Raw genomic sequence first — 16396 nt, 5'->3', positions numbered from 1 at the left:
CGTTCTCTCTGTCAGGTTCAAAATAAAATAATATGTTTTCGATATCATTTGTAGAAAGTTACGCGTTACTGACGATTCGATCGTACTGATACGCGTACTTTCGATATGCACTTTCCATATACTTTCCGATATGATTCACGAACAGATTCACGCTCTAATTAACATATCTAATCATCTTATTAATTTAACTTAGTTGGTAAACAAAATGACTAAACATTTTTTACGGGTTTTATGTTCACGTTATATACTTACTTCGTATCAAAATAAATTTATTTCTTGAAACTCTTATAGTACCGTATATTTTCAGATGATCTAAGACTTTACTATCCGATCGCGAGAAATATAAGGAAAATTATGTATTTTGATGTAACCAACACAGGTAAAAACTGAGTTTCTAGCGCGCTCACGAAACATTATTTAACGCGGTTAAATACCTTTAAGTCATTCACATCGCTTATTAACTCACGCAACCAAGCACGCGAGGCACGTACTTTTTACACGCCGGATGCTGTGCCTTATCGATTGCTCCATACTAACCGGGAGCTCGCGGCGGAATGTGTCGGTGCGATCATGAATATATGTATAACCGCTCAGTGATCACGATGAATTCGCTGCATTTATGATGTAGCTGCGTAAGAAAGGCAAAACAAGATTATATCTTTTTTTTTTTAACCATCCCTTTGTGAACTCATTTAAGGCCCTTTTCCTTTCTCTTGCGATATCTCGTATATTTTTTCCGTCGTGATTTTTATCCAATTTAATTTTCCTTCCTCCGCGTGTTGACCTCGATATTACGTCTTTTCCTTTTTTAATAAGCGACTACAAGCATGGCTGACAATGAGCGACCCGGAGCTTTTCCTCGGCGATCCGTTGCCGACGAGACATTGATTATGTAATCAACACCGGGGTACACTACGTATAATTTCATTCCGCGGTGTACCGTTGGCCGCTTCCACCGCCTAAGGTTCTTCATTCCCCTGTGCTACTGTGTGCGCGCGCGGGTCTTTTGCACGTTCACGCGAAACGCGGCGTGTACAAGTGTATGAGCGTTATAATGCAACGTAAAAGGCAAAGCCGGATTCAGGCTAGATTGCGGCCAATCTTTAAAACCGAATGGCGAATTCTCCATAGAGGGAATTCTCCGCGTATCACAATCGCTTTTTTCGCTTCTGCGAAATGTCGACAAAGGAATTCAGGAAAAGAGGAATCCAAAGGACGTTCCTCATAAAAGTACGTACATATTTTAATCATGCAAAATATCTATATAATTTATTCAATATTTTGCATAACTTCTGTTTAACGGCAAAGCAGCTTGCTCAATTAAATGATGCATTACATTTGGCTGGTATAACTTTTATGTAATTGTTAACACATTTATTCTGCAACGAGGATACAGGCAGAAAGTGGCGCGATGCGCACAGGTTGAGAGTGCCTGAACTAATGATCGTTTCGGTGTGAATTACCTGTGGTCCGTCTCGCGCGCTGAACTGGACTCAACGCGCAGGCAGGACGCTGAGGCGCTGGGAGAAAGGATTGAAGCGAGAACACGAGCGTAGAGAAATCTTTCCCGGCAGCGAGCGCGAGAGAGATGAGCAGAGAAAGCACCAAAGCGGTCAACGTTCAAGAATGTGTAAAGTCCTCATTACGTATTACCCACATTACGTCGCGCGGTGGTGGCTCGTATCCTTGATGAGCCCACTCTGTCCCGCTTGCATTCCGAGCCTGGCATTGTACCTGCGTTACGCGCGACATGAATCATCCCAGGATCGAGGAAGTCCCTGTCCGTCCGAGAAGCATTGATCCTCGAGAAATTTATTAAGCGATGACGACCTTACGCGTGATGCGAGGCGAGGAATAATTCTCGTGTAATTACGCACTGTTAAAACACCATCTTCAATGTCGATTCATCGCGTGGAACATCATCATGCGGTAGAGCTTAAAAATAAATTGTGCTATATTAAGCGGTTATGTAGGATATCACAGATTAAAAATAATTATACGGTTACCATATTACTATTCTCTTCTATTAATTGTCACGTCGACGTCATTAATGAGGTTTAAACAATAGCGGACGATTGAAACATGCAAATCCAGGCGTGTGAAATAAAAATCTTCAACCGCGTTATCATCTTAAACGTTTGTAACTGTAATTTCCATAGAAGTCGATAAAGTGGCCGTTAATGGTGAGACACTGGGAAATGGTAATCAGCCGTACGAGTCTTATCGTTGGATTACTAATCGTGCGATTTTTAGTGTCAACAATGGTTAACGGGACACCGGATTCGCTTTGTAGATTTATTCCGATAAGATAAGCTATAAAACAGTCGGTATAACCATTCTAAATCGCGAACGATTCTTCGACAGACATCAAAGTAAGAGCAAACAATGAATTTAACAAATAATAAGTAATTAACTAAATCAAAATATTGGAGATATTATCAAAACAAATAATTCTGATTTTAACCCTCGGTGGTCAAAGTGACCCCAACCAATTTTCAACAGCTGCATGCTGTTCAAAAACTAACGCTTTAAGTGGATCGCAAAAAATTCTAGAATTAAGTTTAAACATTGCATAACTTTTTTAGTGGCATTATGTTCAAAAAAATCTTTTAAAAAATGTTCAAAAAAGAGATGTGACTACTGAGGGTTAATCGTATAAATCAATAAATTTCGTCCGTAACTAAACTGGATAATTCATGACTCCCGTCCTTTCATCTACGAGTCGCGTGTCCGACCTCGAATCTTCTGCGACAATTGCGCGTCGCATATTACGAATTTCAACGGAGCGAGTTAATATTGACCTCGCCGCATATACGAATTTCAGCGGAGTGAGTTAATATTGACCCCGGAGAAACCTTGGTGATAATTAGCCGAGCGTACAGACCCAAAAATGCGAGCGTAACGAGGTCATCGTAAATTCAATTCCGTGATACTTAACACATCCTTAAACTTTCAATGCCGGAACGCATTAATTTCTAACAATTTTGTTTTGGGAAATTCTCGGTGCAGGCTACATATGGAGTTCGGTTTCTCGATAAACCGAGAGCACACGGCTCATCTTCCTCTCCGTCCTGTTTGCCATCGTGTTCGCCGAGATGGTTGATACGGCACTCGGGGAGTGTACCACGACAAACTCTGAACTCCTCTCTATATTTATCGACAACGTGACGACGACGACGATATCGGCGGCGCGAAGCGGCGTCCGCGAGCGGAGTAGCCGCGCTCTGGTACCGTTACATCTGGCAGCTTCCTGCCGGTCGTGGACTGTCTACGGCCCTGCTTCGTCGATTCTTCTTCGCATACTTATGGCATCGTCTTTTCGGCATCGTCATTGTCACCTACTCCCATGCGCGCTACTGTACCGTAAACTTCGCCAATCGAAAATTCAGAATGCGTCCGCCGCGAGCGACAGGGAGAAATTCGCGACGCGCCTTCGGGCTATACAGTTACAGTAAACACGAAAACTCACTTTGAAATATCATGCAATTTTATTCTCGTCGAATGCAATCAGCTGCAATCGTTCCGAATTTCTGACGAAATATTTTATTTGATTCTATTGGTCGTTGTGCGTTTAAAAAAATTAAATTCTAATTCTTTTCTAGATTTTAAATTTCCTCAATTTAAATAATTTTTTTCTTTAAAAATGACCTGAAAATTACTGATATTAATGTCATATATGATAGCTTAATAGTTTGCGGCTACGTATATTTTATGTACATTTATCTACATGTTACAGTTTATATTTATATAAAAACAAAACAAAAGAGGTATTTCTTGTACGGTTATTTGTTGTATGAAGAGATTTCTTAAATTAATTGCTAACTTCCCTATAATTTCGCAAACGACGTTTTCCATAATAGTTCTTAGGCAATTCAATAAACGTACTCAATAATTAATGCCACAGTTTTAGTTGTGTAAGATAATAATTCATCTTATATATAGAGAAGAAGAGAGAGAGAAAGAGAGAAATAAAATTGTACGACTGACTGCGCGAACTTGCGAATCGAGTCTGCCGAATGAATATTCATTGAGCTCGATATTGAGGCGTTAATTAAGGCGGGTGCAAGCGCGCCAGGATACCGGCGATTCTCTCGACAGCTGCGAAACCGTTCTACGCGATAAAAATAACCGCGAGGCAATAAAATAGCGATTATCGGCGGCACGGTTTTAACCGCTCCGTGCTCTGTGCTCCGGGTGGTATGATACGGTGTGTGGCCGCGCCGCGCCGGTCGCGGTTGTAAAATCGTGTCAGCGAACATCCCAGATGGACGCGAAATGCAGTTTCGTAAGAATGCTCGAATCGAACGAGGAAGCGCTACGAATGCGATTGCTATTCCGCGATCGTTCGTGTAACGTTCAAGTTCAAGGCGGAGGGACTGCATATAATACATATACACTGATGCGAGCACGTCCGTATACTATAACCATCGATTTTGCGCATTTCCATTTCTCTATACGCTTTGCAGAATTTTTCGTTCAGTTTCCTTTCGGTTGAACTTCTTGTATTGAGTCGCGGACAATTTTCATATTCGATAAAACGTGAGAAACTATATCTTTAAAAAACTTCTCATTTCCCGTGACAAATATATTCTCTCTGTAAAAAGGAAACTTTATTCGGTTCTCAGAAAGTGACAGAATTGAATTCTGTGCGTGGAGACAGATTGAAAAAATTTCAATATCCGTTTCTGACGAGCGACTCGCGGTTTCAAGAATATCATTCCGACTTCTACTATGTAACCGAACAATTCGCTCGAAGAAAAAGAGTGATACACTTCTTAGTGCCTGCAATATCCGTGATGGTCGGCCGACGATCGGATCGGCCGCAACCGCGCGTGGAATGCAGCTATGCATCTCATTCGCCGTTCGACGTCCCTCGTATCGGTGAAACCGGCATACGCGCACGCGGCGCGACGTACGCGTACGCGCGAGTACGTGTACTAGCGGATAAAGAGGTCGTCGTAAATGCTTCGATGTTAATTCGCCACGAGTTTTGTAGGACACGCCGCGCGAGGCGAAGCGAGGCGAGGCGAGGAGAAGCTTGCCGCGTACACGGCCGAGGCGATACGAACGTTAACACGACTACACCTGAGCGTCAGCCTGGACACACGTCGAACGGTTTCTCGTGCCAGGGTCGACGCCCTGCCCAAACTTCCTAATCATCCTGCATCGTATCACGTCCGAAACTGTCTACGAGGACTGTTTCCTCGATTATAAATTTACCTCGTGGTCGATTTGAAATCAACAGGCAAACTCATTACTGAAATACGAAATCTAGGAAACTAAACCACTTCAGCTTGAACTTCATCTATAACTATCGGCGTTAAGGCCGTCTTCGAAGTTACGCAAACTTCCGACTAACTACTGGTCCGAGCTGAGTCAATAAGTAGTTTCGTCGGATTAATGATGTTTGCTTTGTACCGAGCTAGAAGATTGTTAGATTTTAGATTCAAAATGAATTAGGACACGCGTTTCAGCACCGAGACGTGAATCCTAAATCTATTTTGTACCGTTCAAGGTTTCGTATTATTCTTTGTTGTCTTAAGAGAATCATGGTCAATCCTATAGGAACTGGCTATAAAGTTAATTTTACCTACATATATATAGTCGAATGTAATCAAACGGTTCTTTGCCCGGGTCAACGTCTTGTCATGAGTGCTTGACAGTACTTTGTTCGGTATAGCGATACGGCTTATGCCTCATGATACCTAATGATAGGACACTCTGCGGTTTAAATGCACATCGCGTTTGTGGGCTTCCGCTGATGCAACGTTATAAAACGAATGATCGGAGTTATTACTCACTGACATTGAACCGACGCTGAACTTCAATGGTAGATGTTATCCCGTTTGCGGGAGAAGTTAGCCCCTTCCTGCCTGAGTGGTCGAATTGGCAAAAAAACGCCCGTCACGGAATGGAGGGAGGACAAGCGATCAGCACGCAGTTTGAGCTGAAATAAGTGTAAAAATTCACATAAATATTATTAGGCTAGAGTGACCAGCTTTCCCGACCGAAGACGGCGTATTTCAATATTTAATTAGTCCCTTCTTATTCTCCCGCAATCGGCACTATTACTCAAGTAGAAGAAAGTCGGGAAAGTGTATAATTAAGTGGTAGCGTGTGTATCGAAAGCCGCTGATAACTGGACGAAAGCGGCGACACGGATTGGGCGTCGATTTTGATACCGGCAGGAAATTATATTAGTTGCAAAGAGAGCGCATTTGCAATTAATATAAAATGCTTCCCATTTCGTTCGCGGTACTGTGAGTTACCCCCGCACCCGTGCATCTCCGCGAGATGTATTTCTACCGAAAGTGAAATTGCGCGATGACGATTTTCTCGAATTCAATGTTACACGGTGGACCTTGCTTCGCGTGGATGGTTATCTGGACGTCATTGTACGGTTCGGATTTTCAACTTTCCACGCGAAGCAAGGTCCACCCCACCTCACCTCTGCTTACAGTGCGACACAAAGTCTATCATTGTAAGGTTCAAGTTTTCAGCCTACATGTGTACTGTCTATACACACATATCAGCAAATTACTTCCTTTAGCATTGACACAACCTGGTATGTTTCTCAAACTTTTTTGTTTATAACTTTCGAACAAACAATAACCGCTGACTAAAATCTTTTAAATATTACTTAGGGACACTCAGGGTCATGTCCATGACAACGTATATCAAGATCAAAGTCATTGGCGTGGTGTCCCCTAAAGTAAATAATTACCAAAATCGTATTCCGTAATGTATGTACATACGTTAAGTGCCTTGACTTATCACAATTTATCAAAGGTCTTTTGTACCTCCGCGAGTCAATAGGATAGATAAACAGATTCGGAAATGTTCGAGCAAATAATGATTGAGCGTATTATTTGAAACCAAATCAGCGCGGTCTGCGCAGGTCGATGCCAGCACCCTTTGATTGCGTTTTCTGGCTTGGTAAGCAACTTAAGGATGATGGTTCCGTTTTATTTATAAACAGCATCGCGCGGCGTGGCGCGCGCAAAAGACTCGCTCGCTCGCGTGCGCTCGCAGTGAGTTGCCGGGTTGAACGCCTCGAAGTGCAGCAGACCCGATAAAACGCTAACGGAGTGCGCTTTACATGCCTCTTTTCTCCGTCGCGAAATTATCCGTCCGACTTTTCGTATGATTGTCACCACGGTCGTCCTCAACGTGCTCCTCTTAGTTTAGGCGTTAATTAAGAGTCGAAAAATAATTGCGACGGATCGCATTGGTGGCGACGGCGATGCGCTCGCTCCTCTTGCATAACTCCGGCGCCGCAGTCACGCTTGGTAAAAAGTGTTACGTCCGTTGCAATTAGAACGAGTGGAAGAAAAAGGCGACACCTGAACCTCGACGAAGGCAATTAGGCGATCGTACCTCGAAAGAAAATATATAGACATTGCGCTAACTTTTATTATCGTGCGATTCTCTTTTCGTGAATAAACAAGAGAATATCTATACACTTGAAAGATTTCACTTTTGCCCAGAAACATTAATTTTTATTTCTATATCTCTTCTTTTCCAATTTGAAACTTACCAATGAGCAAACGAGTGAAGTAAACGGAACAGTCCTTTCTTTTTATAAAATCCAGTTTTCTTTTTATGAAATCTTTGCGTTAAAGTTGAACGTAAATTGCTTCGCAATGTCATCATTGTCAGCATTGCGTCGTTGAGCTTCTTCCGTGTTTTACAGCGATGCTACGGTGAGATAAATGACGCGGATCGTATTTCACGATGATTTCTAATTGCCGATCTAAAGAGCCGGGGATCTCTCTCCGAATTATCGACGCGCGTAAACGCAGAACGTTGAACGCGATATACGTTGGCTCGCGCACGTCCAGCTTCTCGCTCAATTACAACTTTCATTCAGGTGCGCAAGAAAAAGAAATCCGCGCCGGCCCGCGGTCGTCGTACCCGTGTGGCGTGACTCCGCCGCCGATCTGGCTCGACGACCTTTCCTGCGCGAGCATCGATGTCTCTTTTCGCGAAACACCTACTTGCTGCAATCGTACGCCTACTTAACCCGTTAGCGTGCCGAGTCGCGCTCGGCGCTATCTCTAGACGTTTTACGATCCGTGTCACTACAGTAAATTGAAAAAGAAATTATTGCTAATAAAGAAGGAGAAGAAAAAGGAGACAGACAAAAGTGTCTCCTTTAGATTTGTAAAAACTTCTTTATTTACTTCAATGCAATGTTTTCTGATATATTTTCACCTCAAATTTCTTGTTATCACTATAAATGGTCTTCATTCTTTCGTAGATTATATTGGCATCTTATTTAAAAAATAGAAGATTTCTAGCTAAATAATAAAAACTTTGTAATCTTTAAAGAACAATAATCGATTAAGCTAGAAAGGGATTTTTACGAGCAAACAATTAGTCTTCTTTACGTCTTCGGTTCTTTCACGATATATTTCTTTGACTGTTTGCGGGAATTCTGTGTGGAGGCATACCTACTCTCGGTAATAGTGCGAACCTCTGGCACGGCACGCCACGATTAAATCCACCGGTGCTATTCCGCCTTCGTGCTACGTTCACGGCCGTTTTTCTCGAATAGAAAGGCTATTTCTTCGATTCTTAGCCTTCCTACGAGGATGGGATTAGAATCGGTACGGAGAAAACATCCACTAGAATAACATATTTATCCGTCAATGAGCGTCTACGCACTCGTACAAACCGGTTTCAAACTAGGATGCTATTTCCGAACCGTGTAGAAGTGTTTGACAATATTATGGCAACGTAACTCGTCAGCAAAGTATCTCTATTCAATTTTTACAAAATTCACATTAGTATAAATGGCATAATTTATCTCCCTGCACTTGTTACTCTTCCCTTTATACATTTTATTGGAAAATATACTAATAATATAGTTGAAATTACTTTATTTCTTTTATGAAAATCTACCTTTAGATAGATCGCTGTAAAATAACTAAAATTCGGACAACGGGATGAATTTTGAGATCCAAAAGGATTTCTTCGGCCACTAATGCCGAAGACCGCCATTACGATTCCCCTGGACGGGATTCCTGAGCGAAATGTGAGGCAAATTCACGTTTCTCCTCTCCGTCGAGAGTCACGCTCGCGTCCTGACGTCATTTTGCAGCAATCCGGCCGCCACGTGACAGGTATTTAAATGTACCGTACAGAGAGCTACCCCCGCGACGCTGCCATGCAACAAACAAGAGCGATGCTCCTCCGCTCGGCCTTCTCTGGCGCGGCGTCGCGACTCGCTCTCGAGTGTCTCCTCCACCTTTTCCTGCGCCTACGTTCACGGCTGCCTCCTTTTCTCTCTCCTGCGTTCCGCCACGAAGGAGAGAAGAAGGCACTCTTTCTCAGGTAATGCGCGCCGTTCACCTGGGCGTAGAGAGAGAGAGAGTCCGGTTCTTCAGTCTCGTAGCGGCGGGCCGGAGGGAAGGAGCTCCGTGACCCTGAGGACAATTCCCAGGTCTTTTACTCTGTTCTCTCTTCCTTGCCATTCTTCTCGTCGCGAATTCGGTACCAGACGTCTCGCGCTTCCTTCCTCTCTTCGTCGTCGTATTCCGGCCTCGTGGAGCGCGCTATCGCTATCGGCGGCCTGTGTCCGCGCGCCGCGTGAGTTCAGTTCAGTTCCGTTCCGTTTTGTGAAGTGAATTGTCTTCGGCGGATCGTGGACGGACTTTTAGTGGTGTACATGTACCCTGGGACTAGAATCTCACCGTAGAACGTAGGGAAAATCAACGTAAGTCTGTGGGAAATGTCACATGTATCCCGTAGCGGTAAAGGTCGAAGTCGTATTTCGATGTGAGCGTGATTTTGCATGAGCACGCCTTTTCCTCGGAACGGACGCTGCGGAGTTACTCGCACTGAAGGAATTCGGGCTCGATTGGGTACGAGGTCAAATTTGGCTGATCTCATGGTTCTCGAACGAGAAATTTTGAGATGTCGTCATTTCTCATTCTTAACTTAATTCCCCTCTCAATAAAATTATATTAATATCCCTCTTTATTTCGTAATCGTCTTTTAATCTTCTCAACACTGAAAAACTTGTTAAAAATTTTAGTGTAGGAATATTTAAAATATCATTTAAAATGGCGTATATCTATGACGAGCGCACGCTGCAAGACACGGACATGCGATTTCTACACGTGTAGAAATCTTTTAGCACAGGAGGTGTTGAAATTTACGGAGTGCGATCGTACGTCCGCGTGTGATGTCCATGATCTTAAAGATCAGAATGTTGCCGGTTGGTGAGTAGTATTCAATTAGAAGCCGATTGATAACACGAAACGAAGCTTATTTACAAGCGGAATCCCGATGAATATATGATTATAAAATCAAAACGGATGATTACAGTCTAAATAATAACAATTATTAGCCGTTGCATCCTGATAAGGGATCATAACAACACGTAATTTCTTTCTATTTTGTTATCAGTAACATAGATTAATGAATCCTTGCCAGTCTTGCAGCATTTTTAACGAAATGTATGAGTCAAAAATTAATACTATATAAATTAAACCTAATACTAATCTTTCTTTAATATCTATTTCTACCAAGGTAAATTAACTTTAATTGCGGTTTAACTTACTTTTCATCCTTTTCTAATTCTTAAAACTAGAAAAAGTAAAAAGTAAGTTAAACTGAGATTAAAGTTAATCTACATTGGTAGAAACGGACATGAGAAATTTATTCTATAAGGAATAATTTGTGTGAACAGAATGAGAAACATTATGTCATGTAATTTGCTACACAAATCGTATAATTAACCAATTTCTCACATAAAATTATCATTAAATTGTGTAGCAATATTCTATTTTAACAACCTCAAATATATGCGTATCTTTTTTTTATATTGTTTGGAATTAAAATTTTATGTCTCACATTATTCACAACGTAATAGTAGTGTAGTATGAAGATCACTTCGAAATCTACTTACAGAGATGTATTAGAAACTTTACCTTTTACTTTTACCTTTTACCTTTTATCTCTTACCTTTTCTCGAATACTTGTACGGTCGATCTCAGTCAATTCTTGCGTTACGATTTACAGACTTTCCTTAACCGATAAAACCAATAAATCGCCAGCAGTTTGATCTTACGCATAGGGAGTGCATGTAGCACAAATTCGTGTCGTAAAACATCATAAGAACGCATGTAGATACACAGAAGAGAAAGTTTCATGTACGTTAAATTTTACATACCCTTCGCGCGCCTTGCTTTGCCTTCGCAAAATGCTAATAGGGTATTGAGACGAACGAAATTATGAGCTACGCTTGCATTTGCAAGCCAGGCTCGGCGGCGGGAATGATTTAAGAATGCGCACTCGCTCGGCGTGATGCGATAATTCCGTGGCATCGCGATTGCAAACTTTATCCACCGCGCGCCGGCAAGAAAAGAAAAGCGATCGCCGGATTCCTTTACCCTCTCTTTCTCGCAATTTCTTCGCGAGTCGTTGGACTCGAGCGAATATGGTTCTGCCTGCACAAATATAATTATTCAATTCAATTCGCTAAATATAATGTATATAGGCATATAAAATTGCAAAAAAAGTATACATACAGTGTATCATAGATATTTTCGCTGCTATGAAATTGCGATTTGCTGTTGGATTTAACTTACTCTCCTCTGCTTGCAGAATATCGTAATTATTAGTATCTTCAATGTATTCATCGGAGATTGTAGATACTGAGTTTTCATTAACCTCGATCTGGAATCGTTTAACAATTTTCATATGTTGAAAGTTTTATATATTTCAGAAAGTGTTACAATTCTCTTAGATATAACTTATAATGTTAAAAGATTCTTCATGATATTATGATGGCCTACAATTCTTCTATCGGGCATTAATATCTCCGCCATTACGGCGGCAGAGAAAACATGGGGCCAGTCTTGGGGCTTTTAACCGTGATAGGTGGGTAGATATAGGTAGGTAGCTAGGTAGGTAGGTAGAAAAGATAGGCAGGTACATGATTTGTAGATGCTAGCGTGTAGGTAGATAAGTGCTCGCACATGGTGTAGCAGACATTCTGACCGTATCTCTAGCGTATTAAGGGCATTATTCTCTATCTCGTTCAATTCATTACGTTAGTTTAAACATATAAATGCGCTTACAAGCTCAAATTTCTACGTACATTTTATGTTGATTCTATTCCGTGCGCTTATTGTGACAATTGTGCAAAATTAAACATATCCGCTTTTTATAAAAATGCAAGCGCAATGCAAAAATGCAATTAATATTTCTGTAGAAAATATTGTGAAAGATCTTCTAAAAAGATTATAGATATGGCATTTACTTGTTATAGAAAAGTAGCATATAGCAATTTTCAAATTTGTATCTCTTATAACTAATATTTAATTTTTAAGTATATAAAGGATTGTCGCAATCAAGTTCGTGTTACGCTTCGCTTGGCTCCGTAACTTAAGGACAAATTCGCTGAAGCTATGACGCTACCTGGTCGAAGTACCGTTAGTTACCAACGGCTAGAGCATATCATCGCTCGTAAGAAATTCCAGTCACGTAACAGACATCGATACATGCCGAATAAAAGTTCGAAAAAGTCGTGCCTATTGAAGCATTGTCGCCAGAATCGTCGAGTGTCATATCTTCGTCGTTGTATCACACAAGTTCAAAATTGCAAAAAAAAATTGCCGGATGCGTCAAGAATAAATCGAATTTATCGTAAAAACGTCAAATTCCCCTTACTTTCACTATATCGAATTTATCGAGCGCGTATAAACGCACGGCCGGCGCACATTTTCCCGCCGTTTTTACGGGGCACGGTTGCGGGACCCGCGTTTGCGGCTTCCTCTTTGCGACAATCCGTAATCTCGCGCGGCATTTTGCGGAATCACTTTTCGCGCGCGGCACGTAATGCAGCTGTGTCAGTTGCCGCGCGGCCGGCACGGTGCAACTGCACGACCACGCCCTGCGTGCTATCATCGCGTATAAACCGTACAGTAACGCGGCGTGCCTTGGTAGAACCAACTATAGTTGGTATTCGCGATTGAGCCTCACATTTTCATCGCTGCGGCTCGTCACGGAATAAAATGCACGTAGCTGTAATACATTTTGCGTTGCAAACGCACGCGTGCGATATTCGCGGCCGCCACGCCGCGCTCGCCGTGTTGAGCCGCGCGCTCCACGTGGCCGGGACCGCGACAGCACGGCGCCGGCCGCGCTTTTATCGGTCGACGAACCGCGAGAAATGTGAAATCGCACAGTTCGGCTGTTGCGTGTAAAACATCGGATTCCGAAAGTTTCCATTTTACAGAAAGCTTTTGTAAATTTTCTTTTAAACGAGCTTTTGAGGTATTTCGTCTTTTGTCACGCTTTTTTTGTCTAATTTAAAATGTAAATATTTTTGAGTGTCCATATTTTTTCTAAGGTCTGAGGTAAAAGACCATTTACTCCAAAATTTTTGAAATTTGAGAATGATCTTAACCCTCGGTTGTCCACACCTCTTTTTTGAACATTTTTTAAAGAATTTTTTTGAACATGCCACTCAAAAAGTTAATTTTTTATAGTGAAAATATATTCTGCAATGTTTAAACTTTAATTCTAGAATTTTTTGCAATCTACTTAAACTGCTAGTTTTTTAATAGCACGCAGCTGTTTGAAAATTGGTTGATGAGGTCACTTTGACCCCGAGTGACAACCGAGGGTTAATTGTCTTGGAGATAAAAAAGGAGACAATAGTGCCGTTTAAGTACAAATACTTTGCAAATGAAAAGGAGGAATGTAGGATAAATTTATATATCACTTTTGATTACCGTGGCGCGAATCAACGAAGCAGCTAAACGCCAACGGTGAATTAAACGACGTCAATTCCTATTTCGAAAACGAAATGTCATGCTTCCTCGACGTTCACTCGTCGCGTGACATTGTCGTTTGTCGAGCTGCGAGCAGCTTTATCGGTCAGCGAACCGTGAGAATCGTGCGAGATAACAAACGTTAGGGTCATTCCGCGAGAAAACGCAATACGCGGGCTTCGTGTCTCAAACCTCGACCCTGAATTTCCATCGTGCCACGTGCATCCCGCATTCAGGAAACAAACGGTAAATTCGTGCCTGCTTTAATGAGGGCGATACGACAAAAGTCACGCTCGCGAAAACGAGGATGATGGTCGCCGCGCGCTTAATGACGCCCGTGTCCTTCGCGAAAGAAGAAATGGAACGCGCGTCGCGAGAAGTCAAATTTACCGAGTACCGTATACCGAGAACTATGTGATCAGTCCTTGGAAAGCGTGTATATACCCATATACTTTAGATATACAAATTGATATACAATATACGCATGTATGTATATAATATAGGAAAACTCTATAAATTAAAATTAATAGATAGAATTTGAAATTCAAATAAGTAACGCTAATTGACAGATATATATATGTTTTGTGACCTTGATATTACTTACATTGATTCACATATCGATTACTTACTAACAGTTGCAACTGAGTTAATCGTTACATCAAGCCCGCCGGCCTAATAGGCTACATCTGAATAACTTAACGGTAGCCCTCGCTAATTGGCCCTCGTATACGTACGAAGCGAAAAGCGAATGAATGGTCCGTGAATATGTAAGACGGAATTAAACGGAATTGGGTTAAAATTCGTTGAATATCGTTCGTTATCTCGTATCTCGTATCGAACCAATGGAGGTCCAATGAACTTCTTTATTAATCTTGCAAGGCCGAAATAAGTCGTACGCACGGTTTGAGCATCGACTTTATAATAAGGCTACGTAGATACAGTGAATTTCCTGCGGTGCTGCAATAGAAGGCACGCCGCATGGCTACATCACCATTGGGTGACAGACTTCTAACCGCCGCGCAGGTGGCTCGAAGAGAAAGAGAACAGGACACGGAATGCGCTTACACAATTGCCAATCGAGCCGCACGAAAGAAACATCGGACTGACTAGGCGGTTTTATGATCTGGTGTTACTTTAGATACCACTTTCAACTATTGTATCGTCAAGTAGATCGCTGCAAAAACAGTTTTAACGATCATACGACGTGTCGTATCATTAGGATGCTTATAATCACCAGGCCAAGTAAACAGAATCCTCGTCGTGCATGAATGCCAGCGTAGTTTTCAGAGGATAAATTGAACGTGCTGGAGAAAGAATCAAGGATTACTCGCTTGTCTTCGGTAAGACAAAGCACGTCCATGGCTAACGATTGCGATGGCAGTGACGAAGCAGGAGGAGGACCGCATCCCGACCCTTCGTACAAAAGCGAGTCTGGTTGAAAGCTCCCTTCACGCGCGCACGATTCCCACAAGGGAACCTGAAAACCTACCTGAAAAGTACACCCACGCACAAAAATGCATCCCCTCGGTTCTCACGAGTCCTTTGTTCGAGGCCGAAACCTCTTGCTCCGACAAATTCAAGGATATCAGCGGCTCTCCGCAAGTGTTACGACGTGATTCTTGTTAAATAATTGTACATGAATAAAAGAAATTATAACGGCGCATTTGCGCTTTATGCGTCGTCGAATAAGAAATACCGTTACGCAAAAAAAAAGGAAAAAATCGAAGAAATAAAGATATTTCGAGGCTGTCGATTGTCAACCGGAAATTATTATATCACGCCTTGTTACGTCGAAGATTGAATCCGCGCGCTTGCTAATTCATCCAAGACGCAGACGCGATTACGGTAATACTCAAAGTAATCAGGCCATGTAGTTCCATTCACCAAGAAGCACAACGGCGTGTAAAATTCTCACGGAGCTACAGCCATGGTGCGTTATTAGGCTTTACGTAAAGGGTAACGACAGAGATGTCTTTCCGCGATTCTTTAATTCAATTCTCTCTCTCTCTCTCTCTCTTTCTCTCTTTCTCTCAATCTTATCTAAGGATCAATTTCGAAACTGCCGTCAAACTTTGTAGCTCCCGATCTTTTCGTGACGACACGCACTTATTCTGCTAAAAATTATGTAGAATTATATATTAGATAACATCAACGCATAACATGTTTTATATTATTTAATTAAACAGAAGTAATTGCGTAAATTGCGAAAGACGTGATAACAATGGCGTCACGTTGTGGGCTTCTTCGTATTACGTACCAACAATATGCTACGGGATAATTATTACGTGAGGGACTTCTCGAGTGTCGCGTGGGTTGAATTCAAGTTTGGTATCATGGCGTATCGTTTACCAATTTTGTCATCGAACGGATGTGTCGCTGACGGGGTTTATTGAGGTAGCCGGAAGCGGTTGGCGGACAATGCGCAGCGGTACTTCACTCGTGATATCTGTATTTGAATAAACTTTCTTAGTTATACCTTCTCGCTTTTCCCCTCTCGAGTCGATGAACTCGAGCGAGGAAAACGACCTTCGTTCATCGTAAAGTAAGCCCGTAAATCTCAATTGTTGTTGAAATTCCACAAAATGCAGGCTACCTTTTGAAAACGGAGC

General features: G+C 42.0%; 1 protein-coding gene across 2 annotated transcripts in view; it reads left to right on the top strand.

Annotated features, from left to right (window-relative positions):
- Positions 1-9379: 9379 nt before the first annotated feature.
- Uif (sushi, von Willebrand factor type A, EGF and pentraxin domain-containing protein uif) overlaps positions 9380-16396 on the top strand; it is a 36727-nt gene continuing 29710 nt past the window's right edge. For both annotated transcript variants that reach the window (XM_071785237.1, XM_071785236.1), the window contains exon 1: positions 9380-9718. The gene's annotated coding sequence lies outside the window, so the exon portion shown is untranslated. The remainder of the gene's footprint in view (positions 9719-16396) is intronic.

Source organism: Temnothorax longispinosus, chromosome 8 (genome assembly GCF_030848805.1).
Source record: "Temnothorax longispinosus isolate EJ_2023e chromosome 8, Tlon_JGU_v1, whole genome shotgun sequence".
NCBI lineage: Eukaryota > Metazoa > Arthropoda > Insecta > Hymenoptera > Formicidae > Temnothorax > Temnothorax longispinosus.
Note: the sequence above shows the minus strand (reverse complement) of the source record. Positions and strands in the feature narration are given on the sequence as shown.